The 7,491-nt window shown below is 40.9% G+C and overlaps 1 non-coding gene across 1 annotated transcript; it reads left to right on the top strand.

Moving 5' to 3' along the window:
• Positions 1 to 4,163: 4,163 nt before the first annotated feature.
• Positions 4,164 to 4,237, top strand: TRNAS-CGA (transfer RNA serine (anticodon CGA)). Its single transcript has one exon. It is a non-coding gene; the product is annotated as a tRNA-Ser (tRNA).
• Positions 4,238 to 7,491: the final 3,254 nt, after the last annotated feature.

The raw sequence follows: 7,491 nt of genomic DNA, 5'->3' as shown, positions 1-7,491 counted from the left end.
GGTCTACATTACGGTTGCAGATAATTTTTTTTTACATTGAGCCTGTATGGATTACGTGTTAACAACCATTAGTGTCTGTGTCTTGTTCGTCTGCCGGCTTTGACATCCTGCCAGTATCTCTTGAGCCCATCGATCAGCGCTTTCTTCCACTCCTCTGGCAGAGGGCCTCTCCGTCTTCTGGGTTCTGTCTCCACCATAAAACCCTGATAGCTTTTCGCCATCCTTCTGAAACTAACCTGTAATTGATTTTTATCTTGCGTAATGCCCACCTCTCTCAGATCTTTCTTACACTCTTGCAACCATCTCAACGTAAATGCCTTTGGCTTTATAAAATTCTAGATTTTCTTTGCGAGCCGGTCATTACATCATACGGAAGATGTACCCACAAAACAGCAATCTTCTGTTTCTAATTGCTGTTGTTATCGGTCTCATCTTGCTGTATTGAACCCATGACCTTTGGTGGACCGAAGTATTCAGTATACTTCATTTTTGGATTTGAGTCGAACCTGACCGTCAACCCATCTCTTGCCTAAGATATTCCGTAGTAGCCTGCATTATCTTTTAAGTAGTTGATTGGCTATTCCTTCTCGATTCATGCACAGGGTCTCCGGATCATATAAGCCTTCTGGTCTAACAACAGTGCTGTAATGTCTTAATTTGACTCCGCAACTATTTATTGATGTGTTTAGTCAATTCAAACGCTCGCTCTAATTTCTTGTTCTAGCCCATATTCTTGGATTACTTCACTAAGGTATTTAAACTTCTTAACTCTTCCAAATCTTTCCATGGTGTGTTAACATCCATTCTGGACCATCACTGATGTTCGTCATATATTTCGTTTTCTCAAAGGAGATTTTTAGTGCTACTTTCTCTGCTGTTTCTTTAGGAAGGTTTATCTTCCTGATTGCTGAATTGATGATATTGGCAAATATGGCTAAGTCGTCCGCGAAGGCCAGACAGTCAACATACACTCGTTTGTGTTAGAGGCCTTATCGAAACCGATCTTCGTTTCCTTCTTCTTTGTACAGCGAATTTCTCCATTCTCGGATTATTATTACTATAATTTTAATTTACTATAATTTACTTTTTTGCTATTTGTTTTATGTCGCAGTGACAAAGGGACAGGTCTTCTAGCAACGATGGGATGATGATGATGATGATGATGATGATGATGATGATGATGATGATGATGTAGGGAAAGGGTGAAATCCGGTGTCGAATAACACCAAAGGTTCTTCTCAAGGCATTATGTCCCCATCCCCCGGATAAATCACCGGATATTAACCCTACATCTTGCAATAATAATAATAATAATCATAATAATAATCATAATAATAATAATAATAATCATAATAATAATTGCTTTTTTCTAAAAATAATTTAAGGGGTACTCTCAGTCAGCTGGCTGGCACAAATACGTGAAGATTATGCCAGACTCAGCAAGGTGACTCCTCCGTCGCAAGTTTGAGAGCCACTCTCCTATTAGCCGAGTGACTATCTTCTATGTCTTCAGTTTGAATCTCAGTCATTTCATGTGGGATTTTGACGTGGAAACGTCTTTGTTTTCGGTCCGGCGCTGGCCGTGTACTAGCGCTGAAATGCCCCTCACAAAACGTATCTCTGTATCCATTAACGATATCACCATTGTAATTATTTCGTTCCAAATAAGACCCATTAAACTACAATTTCATACCAAAGACAAATGTATGGCTTCACCATTTAAAACAAGATGGCCCCCAAATAAGACCAAATTTTGCCGGTACTGCAATTGAGAGCAATCGTTCTAACTTCAGAAAGTTGAGTCCAATTTAGAGAAACAAAGTTTATTTAAGTCTATATAATGTCCTACAAAATGACCTAAAAATTGTTTCAGTAGGTGAAACCCTTAGCGACAGACGTCTCTTTGAAAAATTATGAAATTTTCGACAATTGTTCATAATTTCCTACTTCAAACCACAAGAAAGCAAGAAAAAACGTCTAATTACACGACCATAAATAAGAATGCTTAATTTCGAATAAAATGAGACCGAAAAGGCTCTGTAGGACAAAAAAATCGAGTGCGCAGTGATCAAAAGAATTACAGATTTAAAATTTTGCAGAAGTATTTATGTAATCCCTAAAGCTTATGTCTGATACTTCACAGTATTTCATACATATTTGTTGAAATAATATAAATTAAAATAAATTGTAAAGGAATATATATAGAGATAGTGAAAATATAAATGAATGATGAAATATCCGACTCATTGGATTAATGGTCAGCATTTATGCCTTCGGTTCAGAGGGTCTCGGGTTAGATACCTGGCCGGGTAGGGGATTTTAGTCACGCCTGTTTAATTATTCTGCCTCCTCTCCTCTCGTTTTAATATTCATACAACACACTGCACTACCAAACACCACAGAAACACGTAATAGCAACTACATCCCTCCATATAGGGTTGTAGGGCATCCAACCGTAAAATATGGCCAAATCTTTTTTTCTTTTTCTTTTTTGGAGACGCAGATCGCACCCATGACACATAAAAACGGTAGAAGAAGAAGAAGAAGACGAAGTTAAAAAATATTTTATTTTAGACGTTTACACACTTTTAAAATTGAAGAAACTCTCTTGTTTTTTTTTTTTTTTTTTTGTTGTTTTTTGTAGCAAAATTTACGTCCCTGTGTTTCGAACTGCGCACAAAACTGACGGTCCCGTGACTATGATCACGATATCAACACCCACGTGAAACTACAAGATTGCTCGCCTCTTATAACAGACAGATTCGTGACATCGTGGACATATCCTATGCTCAGTTGTCAGCAACTGAGGAGGAACCACGGGGTGAGTCAAAATCTTTTGGACTCTTCAGATATTACAAGAACAGTCAACGGACTCCTTAGCACACACTATCACTCAACATACCCGTCCTGAGATCGTGTTAACGACCACCCAGGTATTGCACCGCTCTCTGCAGATGTTCTGACGGATTATAGTGTTTCTGCTCCTTCAGCTGAAAATTCAGAATACTGAAGCTCGCGTGCACCTCTCTACAGGTCTGCACGTGAATCATATCGTGAATCAAGATCATTTAGAGCTATATTAACCCTACAGTCAGCTGGCTGGCGCAAATACGTGAAGATTATGCCAGACTCAGCAAGGTGACTCCTCCGTCGCAAGTTTGAGATCCCTGGACATGTGAATTTGTTAACTGTAGTAGGTTAGGATGATTTCTAGTCCAGGAAAATAGGTACCGATATCAATATTGAATTTTCACGACCACATTGTAATCGGATCGTCGCCATAAGACCTATCTGTGTCGGTGCGACGTAAAGCCCCTAGCAAAAAAAAAAAAAAAAACATTGTAATCGAAACCGACTTTCAACCTATTAGGTCGTGTTACGTACATTTCGTACATGGTGAAGAGATGTTACGTACAGAACAAAAATGGCCAACTGGACAACGGTGGGATCCGAACCCACAACCTCCCGATTTCGCATCGGTTGCTCTACCAATTGAGCGAAATCGGGGAGGTTGTGGGTTCGGATCCCACTTGTGTTGGGTTGGCCATTTTCGTTCTATACTTAACATCTTTTCAACACGTACTAAATGTACGTAACACGACATAATAGGTTGAAAGTCGGTTTCGATTACAGTGCGGTCATGAAAATTCAATATCGTCACTTCACCGGTAAAAGGTTGTAATCCACAAAGCTCTTCCTATCGATTATTCTCCTTAAGACTTGTCACGCCTCCCAGCCACATATGGTTATGCAGTCCATCAGAACACATTTTGTTGTGTTCATTTTCCTATGCCCATGTATGTGTAAAGGAAAATTAACCTCACTGTACCGTACGAAACGAATGTATGCTTGCATTACGTATTTACGCACTCCTATTCTACAATGCATCTTAGGTTCATTTTCGGTTACTTGCCGGCATAGGAAAACGAACACAACGGACATTTTTCTGATGGGCTGCATATCCATACGTGGCTGGGAGGCGTGACCAGTCTTAAGGAGAATAATCGATAGGAAGAGCTTTGTGGATTACAACCTGTTACCGGTGAAGCGACGACATTCATTGACTTGGCCCTCAACGGGCGACTTAAACGCACTCTACAGTGTGATGGCAGTAGTGCCAGACCTGTAGCTTAGATCCTTTCCAACAGACCAAAGATGGCCTAGGCCACCATAGCTCAATTGGTAGAGCAACCGACGCGAAATCGGGAGGTTGTGGGTTCGAATCCCACTGGGGTCCGGTTGGCCATTTTCGTTCTATACTTAACATCTCTTCAACACGTACTAAATATACGTAACACGACCTAATAGGCTGAAAGTCGGTTTGGAGGTACCGATACATTTTCTAAGCAATGCATACAATTTGTTTTATGTAATTCGTGGTTCACCTCTCACCCCAATTCCTGTCGTAAGGGACGAAAATAAGGTGACTAAGGGCTTTCATCTTAGAAGTATGGGTTCCCCTATCTGAGTCTGGCATTGCTTCCACTTACTCGTGTGAGGCTCCTTATCTTCATCTTTCCTATCCGCCTACACTTGGTCAACTTTTGTTCTTTTCCAACCTCGACGCTATTAGATTTTCGAAGCCTGGGGAGTCTTCCACATTTCCCCCCCAATTAGTGCTAATAGAGAATGGCTGCGCAGTTTTACTTCCCCTTAAAACAATAATCAGCGCCACCCCGTCTAGGGACAACATGACCTCGATGTCGTTATGGGAGCTTGTGTGCTCGTTGATCCCGAAGGCAGTTACGCATGCTGGATTGGCCTCGGAATAGAACTAGAACTGAGAAAGTACTGGCACTCTTTATTCATTTCTTTTTCTTCCTCTTATGTCCGAACCCCCATAAATTCACTTACTGTATAGCCAACTCTCTGCTTCCACGCTAGTTCTACCCTGTCTTTTCTGCATCACAAGACAAGGAATGTCAAAGACACACCACACAGTATCGTTCAGAGGAGTTCAGTAATAACCAGACCTCGCTTGTGATAGTAAAGCCATCAACTCTACCAGGTGTATGCAAAAGTTTTTGCTAGTTTTTGTGGTAAAGAAAACACGTAATTTTCAAGGGAAATTCATTTTTTGTTTATTCAAAATATTGGCCATCGGCTTCTACACACTTCACCCATCTTTCAGGTAAGTTATGAATACCAGGCCAGAAAACCTGCTTGTATATTGCGGCAAACCATTCGCCAAGCCATTTTCCAACTTCCTCGAAACTGCTGAAGTGCTGCTCAGCAAGCGCGTTGCCCCATTGATGCGAAGAGGATGGGGCAGTACGGCGGGTGCGGAAGGATCTCCCATCCAAGCGATTTCAAGGTGTCTTTCACTGGTTTTACTGTGTGAGAGGACGCATTGTCCTGTAAGACAATCACTTTGCCATGTCTTCCGACCCATTTCGGTCGTCTTTCGATCAATGTGTGATTTAAATTAATCATTTCTTGACGATAGGGTTGTGCATTAACGGCTTCAAGAGCAATTGTTCGTCTTCACGCTTTTGTGGTCTACCAGAGCGCTCAGTGACTTTCACATTGAAATAACCATGTCTCACATGTTCTAATTGACGGAGCGTGTTCACCAAACGTTTCTACCAGCAAACGATGACTTTGCACAGCCTTTTTCTTTTTATCACATAAGAAAAGCAATACAAAATCAAACAGAGGAAATGCAGGAGTTGGTTTAATAACGTATAAGAAAACAGGGCAGCGGGTAAGCTACTACGACCAGCATAGTGAAAGAATTATTGTCATCAAGATAGACACCAAATCAATGCCCACCACAATAGTGTCGGTCTATATGCCTACCAGCTCAGCAGATGATGAGGAAATCGAAAGAACATATGAAGAGATAGAAGATCTAACATAAAATGTAAAAGGTGACGAGAATCTAGTTGTGATGGGAGACTGAAATGCCGTGGTAGGCCAAGGAAGAGAAGGTAATACAGTAGGAGAATTCGGATTGGGACAAAGGAACGAAAGAGAAAGTCGGCTGGTTAAATTCTGCAATGATCATAATTTAGTCCTTGCCAATACTTGGTTCACACACCACAAACGACGGCTGTATACGTGGACGAGACCTGGAGACACTGGAAGGTATCAAATAGACTTCATTATGATTAGGCAGAGATTCAGAAACCAGGTGTTGGACTGCAAAACCTTTCCAGGAGCAGACTTGGACTTTGGCCATAACTTGCTGGTCATGAAATGCCATCTGAAGCTGAAGAAATTGAAGAAAGGAAAAAATGCAAAAAGATGGGATCTAGACAAGTTGAAAGAAAAGAGCGCGAGGGATTGTTTCAAGGAACATGTTGCAAAAGGACTAAATGAAAAGGATGAAGGAAACACAATAGAGGAAGAGTGGATAGCCATGAAGAATGAAGTCAGCAGGGCTGTTGAAAAAATGTTAGGAAGGAAGAAAAGAGCAACTAAGAATCAGTGGATAACTCAGGAGATACTAGACCTGATTGATGAACGACGAAAATACAAGAATGCTAGAAATGAAGAGGGCAGAAAATAATACAGGCGATTAAAGAATGAAGTGGATACAAAGTGCGAGGTAGCTAAGGAAGACCGGCTGAAGGAGAAGTGCAAGGATGTCGAAGGTGGTATGGTCCTAGGAAAGGTAGAAGCTGCATACAGGAAAATCAAGGAAACCTTTGGAGAAAGGAAATCTAGGTGTATAAATATTAAGTGCTCAGATGGAAAGCCACTTCTAGGAAAGAAGACAAAGCAGAAAGATGGCAGGAAAATATCCAACAGTTGTATCAAGGTGAAGATGTAGATAATTTGGTTCTGGAACAAGAAGAGTCTGTTGATGCTGATGAAATGGGAGACCCAATTTTGAAGTCAGAGTTTGACAGAGCTGTGAGTGACCTCAATAGGAACAAGGCACCTGGAATTGATGATGTTCCCTCTGAATTACTGACTGCCTTAGGAGAAACCAGTATGGCAAGGCTATTCCATTTAGTGTGTAAGATGTATGAGACAGGAAAAGTCCCATCCGATTTTCGGCAGAATGTTGTTATACCTATTCCCAAGAAAGTCGGTGCTGACAGGTGTAAAAACTATCGCACCATTAGTTTAGTATCTCATGCCTGAATTTTAACACGTATTATTTACAGAAGAATGGAAAAACAAGTTGAAGCTGAGTTGGGAGGAGATCAGTTTGGCTTCAGAAGAAATGTAGGAACACGTGAAGCAATCCTAACTTTACGTCTGATCTTAGAGGATCGAATCAGGAAGGACAAGCCCACGTACATGGCATTCGTAGATCTAGAAAAGTCATTCGATAATGTTGATTGGACCAAGCTATTTAAGATTCTGAAGGTGATTGGGATCAGATACCGAGAGCGAAGAATTATCTACAATCTGTATAAAAATCAGTCTACAGTGATAAGAATCGAGGGCTTTGAAAAAGAAGCAACAATCCAGAAGGAGTTAGGCAAGGTTGCAGTTTGTCCCCCCTCCTTTTCAATGTTTACATAGAATAGGCAGTAA

The sequence above is a fragment of the Anabrus simplex genome, chromosome 1 (genome assembly GCF_040414725.1).
Source record: "Anabrus simplex isolate iqAnaSimp1 chromosome 1, ASM4041472v1, whole genome shotgun sequence".
In the NCBI taxonomy this organism is placed as follows: Eukaryota; Metazoa; Arthropoda; class Insecta; order Orthoptera; family Tettigoniidae; genus Anabrus; species Anabrus simplex.
This window is presented reverse-complemented; position numbering and strand designations above follow the sequence as displayed.